The sequence below is a fragment of the Pinus tabuliformis genome, chromosome 2_1, assembly GCF_031772625.1.
Source record: "Pinus tabuliformis cultivar Carrire ecotype Pingquan chromosome 2_1, CPIR1, whole genome shotgun sequence".
Classification (NCBI taxonomy): domain Eukaryota; kingdom Viridiplantae; phylum Streptophyta; class Pinopsida; order Pinales; family Pinaceae; genus Pinus; species Pinus tabuliformis.
The window spans coordinates 895,427,006-895,440,280 of NC_142299.1; the positions used below are offsets into that span (position 1 = coordinate 895,427,006).

General features: G+C 38.7%; 1 pseudogene; it reads left to right on the plus strand.

The window, feature by feature from the left end:
* Positions 1–1,002: 1,002 nt before the first annotated feature.
* LOC149203533 (transcription termination factor MTERF4, chloroplastic-like) overlaps positions 1,003–13,275 on the plus strand; it is a 38,868-nt pseudogene continuing 26,595 nt past the window's right edge.

Here is a 13,275-nt window from a genome sequence, read left to right on the forward strand (position 1 = left end):
AATTTTTATTTATTTATTTATCTTTTACTTTATATTTTTAAAATCCAAAACATTAACTTGAAAGACATACAAACAAATAAAATCTTAAAAATGAGAAATACATATTGCTTTTTTTTTTTTTTGGTATGAAATCAGCTTTTGTAACTATTGAGTGATCAATAACCAAGGGTTCAATATCCTCACAAAATTCAGTAGGTGAATGTTTGTAATAGACTTGTGTCAAAAAAAAAAAAATCTCTTAGAGATATCTAGGGAAATCAACCCTTTTGTAATATGGAGGTTGAATAATTTTGGAGGTATCCTCCATTGTCATGATCTCTGCAGGTTTTTCCATACTCCTTCATTTTTCTTTGTTTCTTAACCCTAATATTTTATGGAGTCTATATAGAAGTCGAGGTTTGCCACATTTGTTTATGTTTCTTGGTCTCTTAACCTTAATTTTCCTTTTGTGTCTATTTACAAACCTAGGTGGTTGTAATCGCATTCTACCTAGGAGGATGGATTAGTAACATAAGAGAAAATTCATTCTCAACATGAAACCAGCACAACATTTACGTTCCTGTAAGTTCAATTAAAGGTTGATACGTCATTTACAACATCTTAGAATATTGAAGAAAGCAATTCAGTTGAAGAAATTTGTAATATCCCTATTATAATTACCCCCTGGTTAAAATTAATTTCAACTTACAAATCAGTTATTAACTGATTCTTGGTAGTTGAGCACTGAATGAGGGGGCAACATTCCTTTTTGCGGGTAATGGTAATAGTGCTTCATGTAGAAACTGATCCTTTGGAAGGAAAGCGATGCATGCAACGGTTGGAGGTCTTAGATAAAATCAAGAAGGAAATTACGGTGAAAAGGTTTATGATTTTCTTGACATTCGTTGGGAAAACTGGAATGTTAAACCTGGGAAGCGAGCGCAGATTACAAAGACTGCAAATACTGTCATTGCCATGTGATGGATAGGAATTCGTGCCCTTGACCATTTTCAGTCGAATCATATGAAAATTACAAGCTCGCCAAAGGTTCCGGCTCTCTTTGGGTTTGGTGAATCGACCATTGATCCAGGCAACAACAACTATATTGCAACTGTATTCAGGGGCAACTATGCTCCCTACGGCAGAGATTTCATCGATCACCAACCTACCAGAAGGTTTTCCAATGGGAGACTACAACAGAGTTGTCGAAGGAAAGAGATAAGTTGATCTCTTGAAATATTCTTTGTTTATGTGTAGTAAAAGAAGATTAAATTATATGTTTTCTTGGTAGGAAAATATGTTGATGCATGCAGTAAAAGAATGATTGAATTATATGTTTTCTTGGTAGGAAAATATGTTGATGCATGCAGTAAAAGAATGATTAGATTATATGTTTTCTTGGTAGGAAAATATGTTAATGCATGTGGTAAAAGAATGATTATTTTATATGTTAGTGCATGCAGTAAAAGATTGAATATTTGATATGTTTTCTTGGTAAATAAAATATGTTAAACATTGATTATTTTGTATGTTTTCTTGGTAAAGAAAATAAGTATTTTCTCTTAGAAAGACTACATGTGAGTCTTGTGTGTAAAATATTTGTCTCTCGTCATTTTATTGGAATAAAATCCTTGCTAAATATATCCAAAATATCTTCTTGAGAAAAGAAGAGGAAGCATATAAACATCCTGAGGACATAGCGTGAAAAGTGGCCAAGTTCTCTTGAATTAAAATAAGTATTTTTATAAAAGTTTCTTGAAAAAGGATATATGCTAATGGAATTGTGATACGAGCTAATTTCTAAGTTCATGTGAAATAATTATGCATTACATTCATGATCGAATTAGCTAGTGAAGTGCTTCTAGGCTCATAGATATTTATTTCTATAGTTTTCTTTTTAGGAAAGTGTGCATACTTCATGTATGAAGATGATGGCTTTTATGAGAAGATCTCTTGAAACAAAAATAGAGTTTCCTATTTTTGAAAGACATATGAATAGTGTTCATATCATACCAAGAATCCATACTTGTTCCATGGAAAGATTATGTGCATTGAAGTAAAAGTAATTGTGTTCAAAGGAAAAACACATGTTGCATTCACATAAGGGTAGTTATTGTGATTGTGGGAGTATGATTTTGTATGATTTTGTGTGTACGTAGAGAAAGTGATTATGTTAATTTTCTTGAAAATAATAATCTCTTGAAAAGTTTGTCTTGTTAGATGAGTTGTGTTGACTTCTTGATTTTGATGCATAAAGGGTAAGTTAACCCTGTTTTTGTGTCTTGATTTTTATGTATAAAGATGGATATCTTTAATAATTTCTTGAAAGGGAAGCTTGAGAGACCCTCATATAGGAAGATATGGAAATGAGGTTATATTGACTTCCTTTAAGAAAGAAGTATGTGGTTGTTGTATGAAATGATGGTAGTATTCTAGTGAAGGGAATATGTATTGCATACATTAAAGAATGGCTAATATGATAAGCTATGGTATGCACAAAGAATAGTCATTGTGATATGGAGTTATGTTCTTTGTATGTTAGAGAGACTATGTTGAGTTCTCGAAAAATAACTATGTGAAAAGAACATGTGTGCTTAAGCATAGAAATAATAGTTTATTACATGTATGAAGATGTAACAATTATGTTATACATGTTAGTAGAACTAAAAAGTTAGATCTCTTAAAGAGAATTATGCATTAATGTAAATAAACATTATGGAGGTCAAACAATATTTACTTGAGTATATATACTAGCTATATAGTATGTCATGCTTGCTCATGCATATGAGTAGAGGTTAAAAGATCTCTTTTAGAGGTTGCTTATTGATTGATTAATATGATATCTAATCTTGTTTCCAAGCTTGTTGACAACTACATTGACAAGAAATGATGGTGGATGGTGCCAAAGGAAATTGATGTTTAACCTTGTGGCAGGAAAAGGATTAATGGACCATGCAGATGAGTTTGCATAGCAGGATCGTACATTGCTAGAACAATCATGCCACAAGGAATGTTGTATGTGGTGGTATGTAAGTAAAAGATTACATGGAAACTATATTAGTTTTTAGCTAGTTATGTGACAACTTAATGATAATTCATTGCAATGATTTTATGACAATGGTTAAGGGATGGAATCTCTTATAAGCCATTGAGTGAGGGGTGAAAACCCTCATGAGTGTTTAATAATAAGATTGAACTTAAGTATGGGGGTTTACTTAATGCATTTGAATCCCAAAATAAGATTGAACGTTTGTTGGTTTTCACCCTACGAGGTTTCCAAGGTATACTGGTATTCAATGGTGTGATTGCCTTTTGCGTCAGTTTGATGATGATGAATCCTTGATGTAGATGGTTCTTTATTTGATGGCATAATATTAATTTCCAAGTATGTGATTAACTAATATGGTTAAGGAAATCATGAAATGGATGCAAGGATTCGTGAGACAGTTTATGTTATTACACTACCACAGTGGTGGTTAACGGTTAAGCAACTTACTGTCTTTTACTGCAATTTACTTGATGTGCTAATGTACATTATATCTAATGGTTAATGATGAATTTTGGAGTTGTGAATTGGATAATTACTTGTGGGTAATTTGTATAAAAATATTCTAACTCCCTACATGCGAGGTTACCGGGGTATGTGACAAAATTGCACAGAAATTTGACCATTATCAATTTCATATCATAAGTTGAGAAGATTTTTAACAACAGGTCTCGAATTGTAGTTTCAAATCGCATCTAGACGAACTAAATCTTTGCAGCCAAGGATAGTTTAAATTCAATTTGCGTTAAAGTTGTTCAAATATATGATTGATATTGATAGATTTGCAGTAAATGCGGATGAACTATGCTGAATTCTTTAATTCCCCATAAGTTGTAAAGTTGTTTAATATTCAAAATTCAAAAAGTCCTTGAATCATCCAATGTGCTTAAAATGTGGTGAAATAAATGATTTCTAAATTAAATATGCTATTTTTTCATTTGAAACTGAAAACCCTTCAAATATTTTTTATATCATCTGTTGATGTATTAGATGAAAAATATTCTCTTCAAATCAAATATTGTTTATTCATTTATTTAAAAATAAAAACTCCTTAAATCTAATTCCAATATAGATCACACGTATAGCTTAATGTGAAGAACAAAAAAAAATTTACAAAGAAAATGAGTAAAATAAGATATGAAATTAATAACACATAGAAAAGAAATAAAGTTATAAAATAAAAATAATAATGAGATGACCAGAAAGATGAAATAGTTAAATTAAAATGTGATGAGAAAATAAAAATATAAGTAGACATAATTTTAAAACATTAAGAAAAAATAAAATAAAAAATTATTACATTATTAAAATTATATTAATGTAATAAAATATTATATTAAAAATGTAAACAAACAAAATCAATTAAATAGATAAGAAATTGAAATTATTCATAATATTATTTTTTTTTGTCGATTAAAATGATTATATCTGAAAAAACATTACAATAGATTTACTTAATTTTCAAAAGTCTTTCAACCTCACTCCTACCAGATTTGTTGGTTAGAAGGGCGACACAAAAATTGATAAAAAAATGTTAGTAACAACCCATAACCCAAATTCAGAAGGACTAGGAAACCGAAATACATCTAGGATAAGAATACAACCTACAACCATTAAGAGTTTGAGGAATTAACCAAAGTAGGATTGTCTGGTCCATTGCTAGGAGATGTTCGGGCCTGGGGGTTTAAATCCATAATGGACATGAGTTTTCATGTGATCTAGCCTCCCTTCCAAGTAATCAATTTTCTCATAGATCCTCCTACAACCTCCCTATAATGTTTCCAACCAATCTTGCATGTACCATTGGTTGCACTACCAATCATTCATGAAGTCGATCACCGCGTTTCGATCATCATGGAGGACTGGGCCTAGATGTTCAAGAAGAAGAGTGACATGTCACAACTAATTCTTAAGAGAATTGAAGGGTTGTGGAAGATGTGCCCTATTAGGAGAGAGCATTGATTTTTGTTCTAGCTCCTCCCAAAATTCCACATCATCCCTCTAATGATCTTCTCTCTATCCTCTTAAACCTATGCCCCTTCAGGCCTTGCCATGTTGACAGTGCATACTTTGAAAATTTGGTCCCCCCCAAAACTCCTCCTTAACTCAAGTGAAACTGAATGGACATGTAACAATACCAAATTATATCTCCCAACCCAAAGTCCCATGTAGAGCTACTTGTCAAAATAGTTCCATTTATGACCAGGCAGGTCCACACCTAACTAGAACGCCGTCCACCAAGAAATACTCCTCACAATGGCTACAACACCCCGGAACTAGCGTATCTTAAATGACACTATACCAATCTCTACAACCAACACCACTTTACCGCACCCCCTCAGTAACACACAAAAGTCAAAAACCTCTCAGGAGGACCCCTTTAGAGAAGACACCAAATGACAGGCAATAAGAGGCTTCAACCCTGACCCATAAGAAATACCATCTCCATTTGCTAAATTTTGAAGGATACATCTCTAGTGGTATCCCAGGAGATTTTTTGGAAACAGAGAACCATTGTAAGGCGCATTATAGACCCTAGTAATACCTCCTATCATCTACATCCAAGACGACATGGTGTTGTAGGGAAAAGTATCCGACTCGGATGACCCTAACCCACTCTAAGGGTGACAGTTCCTTAGCAACAACTGTAAAACAAACTACTGAAGGTTTACTTCTTTATGAAAGCAAAAGAGAATGGAGAAAGCACTAACCGTTGCCTTGCGCTTAATGTCGAATCCAAACTCTTCTCTTTGGCCGCTTGCTCCTAGCTCTTTGTTCTTCTGCTCGCCCAGCTACAATGAGATCCTGCACAATAACAAAGAAGGAGACTACAAGAGGCATGCAATCATAACTGGTTCATGGATTAGTGTAAACCAAACATGCAATCATCACAATATATAATTGAAACAAGAGCACATAGAAGAACCTCAATAGCTTTTATTAATGAAGAAATAAAGGTTCTGAGAGTATTACAACCATTGCAGGCTCCAACCCAGCAACACCTCCCAGCAGAAAGAATTGCTCTTCTTCACCTCTCTCAAACAATCACCCAATAACTCAATAATGAAACCAACAGCATATAATTACTTTGCACAAAATTCCAGCCTCCTGAGCTCATAGGAGAGAGCTCAATATATAGATGAATTGAGAAAGGATGAGTCAGCTTGCAACTGATGTGTAGCTGCCTTGTGTCCTCTCTCTCTTCAGTTAATCTTCAGTTGATCTTCAGTTCTTGAGTCCACTTGGTGAACCTTGCTTCTACTCGGAGAAACAAAGTCTCTGACTCATCACAAGGCGAAATACCTGACCCAAGTGTCATTTTTGGAAGATTCCAAAGCAATGACTCACTGTGCCACATGTCCAAACTCGCCCAACGCAGGTGGGCTTTGTTCTACCTGCTTTGCAACGCAGGTACACCATGGAGCAGTTGTGTTTCAGCGCAGAAGCCTAGTGGAGCACCTGCTTTGATTTCAGGATTGCTTGTTTTTGAGTGTTTTCAGGTGGAGAACTGATCTGAGAGCTGTTGGTTTGCTGACCTTGTTCCTCTAGGGGTAGGAACATCATGTTTAGGGAACTTTGGATCCCTTGACAATTCATGTTTGTTGCTGTAAGGCACAAAATTGTCTATAACAGATGCCCCCTAAAGTATGAGGTCGTTTATCGGGTGAAATGCTTTATTGAGAGGATTCGAAGTTCGTTCAATCTGCTGAGAAGTGTTATGTAATAAGATACAATACAATACATTATTTTTCATACATTTTTCATGATCTAGCTGAGGCGGGCATTCCCATGCTCAGCTTTATAAATACATTTTGGTACATAGAACAGACGATCGTCTGATTGTAGACTGATAATTCTCTGCCGAATTTATCATCCTTTGAAAAGGATGATCATCTGCTGTAATGATGTACATATCAAATGTCTTTATGTCCTGAATATATATCGCAGCCCGGATGGATGAAACTAGATCCGGGGTCTTCAATCTCTTCCGATCTTCACTCGATGTACAAGTCGATCCATGTGAGAATTTCTTGAAGTCGAACATGGGAAGACATCGCTTGATTACCGGTCAATGATGTAAACCGTTAACAGGCGCGAGAGGAATCACCGATAAGGATGATGACCCTCAAGGTACGGCAGTACAATCTGCATGGTGGGAATAAAGGACTTGGCGTCGACCACCATGCAAAATCTTCTGGTCGAAGGTCATTGATGTATACCTGTCGCCGGAAGTGAGAAACTTGCCATTGAGGCATGCAAGCTCCAAAGTACTGAAGGGGGTGTTCCTAGATCAACTCCTTGGATAATGAGCTGATGTCTACAAGGAGCGATCCGTCAAAGGAGGGCCTTAATGAATCCAACATCAGTGACACGGAACGGAGCTAGTGATTATGATGAGGTGAAAACAAACTGTGATGTATGATTCAGGGTGGCGGTCATGAAGTGGATGAAGGATAATGTATGGCAGTGGGTGGAACACGGTTGACTCTTTACAGAACCACATCTCTTGAACATATAACGACACTGATGTGATGGATTGGTAGCATTACCCCAATTGTGGATGGTGTGGCGAGGACCATGATTCTGTGACCGGTGAATGAAACAACCCAACCCGAAGCGGTACGGAGGACAAAGTGTCATGTTCAAGAGCGACTTGCTACCATTAATGCTGTGAGGTTCTCCCAATTTTTCCCCAGTCATTGCTGACCAGTACCTCTTTATTTTTGTCAAGCTTGAGGAGGATAACATATGCTTGTTCTATAACCTGCCCTTCGGGCAAGCCCATCGCTATGTTTTAACGAGCCTAGCGATAGGGAAACTCGTTCTCGTCTAAAGACAAGTTTGTCGCTATTTAATCATTTTAACGAGTCTAACGACAAGGAAAACTCGGTTCTTTTCATTTTTAGAGAGTCTGAAGAGGTACGAAAAGTTAACTCCAAAATTCCTTTTTCGTCATCTAATCCCTTAAGTCCGAAAAAGTTTAAAACAATACAGAAGGGATGAATTTTTGGTTGCTTTAACGAGCCGAACAAAACAAGCGCTCGATCTTTTTGTGCAATAATCCCTCAGGTCCAAAAAGATTAAAATCTAGAGGAGGGATAGCTTTCCGGTCGCTTTAACAAGCTGGAAGGCCAAAACTCGGCAAACTTTTCATATTTTACGAGTCAGTGAAAAGAGCTCAAAGAAGACTCGTCTTTTGAGGAACGAGTGATGAACAGGGATAGCAGCAGATTCCAGGTACAGGTTGGAATTCTCCAATCACGGCAGTGTCACAAGGATGGCTAAGTGAAATCACTCTTCGCGGCTGTTCCTCAAAATGGGTAAACAAACATATGGAGGTGAACGATTGGCCAAATGAACGGATGGAGGTGATGGCATATAAACACGACCAAGGGCTTTTAATATGGCTTTCAAAGGTTACATTTCTCGAAGTTGTTTACCGGTTCATTTTTTCTGGATGAGCTTGAACTGCTAGGGAAAGATTGCTCAGAATTTATGTTTATTTTTTAACGAGCATGAACTTTGCACAAAAACTGCTCGATTCTTGCGTTTATTTTTTAACGAGCATGAACATTGCTAAAACTGCTCAAATATATGGTTTACTTTTGATTTTTACCATAATTAGCTTCTCTTTTTCATTGATAGCACTGCATTTTCAATTCGCTGCAACAAACTAGTTAGAAATGGGTAATATTTACTTGAAAATGAGATTAACTTACAACATTTACCTTGAATTACGTAAGAAAGCAAATAAAAAGGGTTTTACCTCTCATTTTACCATTTCATTTGCATTTTGCTTGTTGGAGCTTTGGAGGAGCCTCTTTCCCCTCGATTTTCACCAGCTGATTCCGGAGGATTCTGCGGACGATTTTCGGCGCCGTTTGGACCAGGTAGGAGCTAAACCTTAGCTCTTCATTTTCATGGTTTCATTTTCCTGTTTTATGCCTGTTTTGCTGCTCTATTGGGCCTCTGGGGTTTTGCCAGGGCGCCCTCTGATCAACGCAGGTACCCCATTCGAAACCTGCGTTGGGATCCAAGCTGCTTGAAGGCAGCTTGTCCCCCAACGCAGGTAGTACACTGGGCACCTGCTTTGGGGCATAAAAGCAACAATTTTTCACAGATTTTGATGAAATTTTCGCCAGTTTTTCATCAATTTCAGGAGCTGACTCATCCTCTTGTTTGTTTTGCAGGGATTCTTGAACAAGATGGCCCTAACATGGTGAGAACGAGAACACGAAGAAGAAGATATGATTGCCCTTCATGATCCTGTTACGGTGGGCGCATTGCGAGACTATGGTTTACTGAAGTTTTTCCGTATCTCTAGCATGAGAGCACAGATTTCACTACTGCAGTATTTGCTTGATGCTTGGGATCCTGTTAACCAAGTATTCCAGATCAGGAACAAACCTATTCCATTGACTGTGACAGATATTTACTTCTTGACTGGCCTGTCAAGGCGGGGTGCCCCCATTTCTTTATCAGGTACAGTTCGGGGGAATGATTCCGTGAGAGATTATGTTCGCCAGTATTGCAGGGAGGGGTCCCAGCCGAGCAGAGACGGCAAGGTGGTTATCAGTGATGTTACTAGCAGGCCTCTCAAGTCCATTCTGTATACTCTTGGTAGGATGGCCGGTAGCGCATCTTTACATGTTGCCAACAGGTCTCACATGCAGCACGCCTTGGAATGTCTCCAACCGAAAATCTTCAACTGGAGTGATGCAGTGCTTAGTCAGATGAAAAATCAATTGAACAAGGTGAAGGACGGGAAGCTGAATAACTTTGGTTTTGGTTCAATTCTGACTGCCTTCGCCTTGGAGAAGATCCCTCTGATGCAACCTCAGTACATTGATCTCGGAGTGCCTTCTCCTATCGAGACACGTATGCAACGATGGGTTGATCACATGTCCAGGCATGCCGGTCAATCCCAGATTTCTTTCAATGCTGCTTTCTTCAGGTGGTTCGATCGCCAGGAGATGGCTTTTTCCGAGTACCCATATGTTGGTATGGATTTCCGGGGTGATCCGGATATGGTACTGCCAGACGGTGCTCAGTGGGATGCTACTGGTAAGAACTTCAACCATATTACCGTTCATTGTTTTCATTCATAATGTTCTTGTGCTTCATTCTTTCAAGACTTTAATTGAACTCATGTGCGCTTGCAGATGTCGGCCCTGTTCGTCCGGCAGTTCGTCCGAGGCCACCTGTTACTGTTCCGGCAGAGGAACCTGCTCGGAGAGTTATTATCCGTGATCTTAGCGACACGGAGACCCTTACAGCTGTGCAGGGGCAGGTCGAGAACCTTACCCGTGGTCTTCCGGATGTACAGATTGACGAGTTACCTTTACCGATGCAGCAGCATACTATCGGTGTACCTAGACGATGGACCCGTCTTCTGCGCATGATCGCACATACTGTGGCTTACTATCAGGAGCATCACTAGGCTAGGTTGCCCCCTAGCATTTTGAGTTTTTAGGTCATATGACCAATTTTGTCTTGATTACAGAACATCATGTATGAATTTTATGAACAGCTTATATATATATTTTGATTTTCGAGTCTTATTCTAGTTGCTTTGGACGATTCATATGTACACTTTTTATGATGTGTCCTTTATAAATGTTGCAAATGTCTGTCTAACACATAGTTTGCCAATGAGTCAGTTAATGTGTTTAGATTTCTTGAAATATGTTGATATTGAATTGAATCAAATCGTCTTTCCAAGATCTTTACTCTTAGGAACATGCGATAAATAGCTGGATTATGAACAGAATATGTACCATTGAGTTGTAGTACTACGAGCTGTGAGTCTAGCCTGACAATTAGTCGGCGTATGCCTCGTGCGATGGCATCAGAGAGTAGTTCTATCAACGCGCTATATTCAGCGATGTTATTCGTTGATTGCCCAATACATACACCTCTGAAACTTACTAACTCGCCATTTGGATTAAAAATGGCCCACGCTGCAGAGGATAGGTTCTGCGAACTACGACTTGCTCCGTCGGCATATCCAACACATGTCTCCATGAGGTTTGACATCTGCAACGAATGCAAAAAGGGAATCACTCAACCAGAGTAAGAACTTTGGCAAAAACAAAATATAACAAAAGCACGCAGGTTACTATTTAAGCATAGTAACGCTTGAGGTACAGCCCGTTCCGGGGCTGTGCCAGTGGAATTCCATCGTAATCTATTAACTCGTAGGCTCCTTTTGCTAATACTCTTTTAACAATATAGGGGCCCATCCATAAGGAATTGAATTTACCTGCTCCTAATTTATCGGATTCTTGGTCATAAAGCAAGACCAAATCACCTTCTGAGAAGACACGGGGTTTGACATTTTTGTCGAACTGAGCCTTGACTCGTTTCTTATGGGCTTCGTTAGCCAAAGCGGCATCACGACGGGTTTCATCCAATTGGATTAATTCCATGAAACGAGCCTCTTCTTCCGAAGTTCCGGGGAGGAGATCAATTGCGAGTTTAAGCGACGAAATTTCACACTGGATCGGTAAGACTGCTTCTAGACCGTACACCAATTGAAAAGGTGTGAAACCGGTCGCGTTTCTTACCGAGGTTCGGTAGGCCCACAAGGCTGCATACAGGATTAGGTGCCATCTTCTTTTATGAACTCCGATCATCCTCTGCAACATACGCTTCAGGACCTTGTTGATTGCTTCAACTTGTCCGTTGGCTTGTGGATAATACGGAGTAGAGCTGTCGTGCGATAGCCCTAGTTTGGCAGCTAATTCGACCATCATGTGATTGCGGAAGTGCGATCCATGATCTGTAACTATAGCCTGGGGTACACCGAACCTGGCGACTACATGATTGAAAAAGAAAAGGGCAGCTGTTTCACCAGTATTGTCCAATGTAGGCATCGCCTCGGCCCATTTGGTAAAATAGTCAACTGCGACTATAATATACCCATGCCCCCCGGTCGAGGTGGGGTTACATTGCATGAAATCGATGCCCCATTTGGCGAAAGGCCCAACCGCAACTATTGGTTGCAGCGGTGCGGGTGGTCTTCTAGTTTTGCTATCAAATATTTGGCAGGAATGACAACTTCGGACTGCGATTATGCAATCTTTGAACATTGTTGGCCAAAAATATCCTGCTCTTAATATCTTTTGGGCTGTAGCGAAACCTGATTTATGCCCCCCACACGCGCCTGAATGACACTCATTCAGGGCTTTTTCGGCTTCTTCATGGGTGAGACACCTCCTCAGAACGGTATCGATACCCCGACGGTAAAGAGTATCACCGACGATCATGTAGTCTTTTGCTTGGTATCGTATACGTTTCTGTTCGGAGTGAGAGGTGTCAGGCCGAAACTTTTGGGTTTGGAGATAAATAATTATATCTCCATACCATTCATCGCTTGCAGATATCAGAAATAAAGTCTCGTCCACTATTGACTCTTTGGAAGTTTCGTCGTTGGACGATGATGGGAGATCGCATAATAACTCTGCGAATACTAGAGCTTTCTTTGATTTGGATTTCACAAATTCCAGATCAAACTCTTGAAGGATCGCTATCCATTTGGAATATTTGCCCCCCAGCAACTGTCGCGACAGTATATAAGTCATGGGGTTGCAATCTGACAGAATGGTAGTTTTCCTAAAGAGGATATAATGCCGAAATCTCTGTACCGCTTGAACAGCAGCGAGCGCTAGCTTTTCAACGTAAGAATATTTACTTTCTGTATCATTTAAGTTTTTACTTAAATAATATACAGGATGTTCAACTCCATCGACTTCTTGTACTAAGACCATCGCAATGGTTGTATCTGCCGCAGCTAGATACAGGTTAAAATCCCTAAGATAATCTGGGGCGTACATTAATGATGCTTTTACTAGGGACTCTTTCAAAGCGTCAAAGGAAGCTTGCGCAACCTGGTCCCAATCGAAGGGTACATCCTTTTTCAAAAGACGTGTATAACCTTTAGCAAGTTCTGCGTAATTTGGAATGAACCTCCTCAGAAAGTTTGCTTTCCCTTGGAGTTTCTGAATCTGAAGCAAATTCGAAGGTGGAGGCAAATTAATGATTGCCTGAACCTTACAGGGGTCGAGACGAATCCCATATTTAGAGACTACAAAGCCAAGTAAACGACCAGAACCGACGCAAAACACACATTTGTGAGGATTGAGTCTTATCTTGTAGTGTCGGCAACGTAAAAATATCGCTCTTAAATGCTGCGGATGATCAGTCCGCTTTCGCGAATGAGCTGGAAGATCGTCGAGATATGGTTGAAC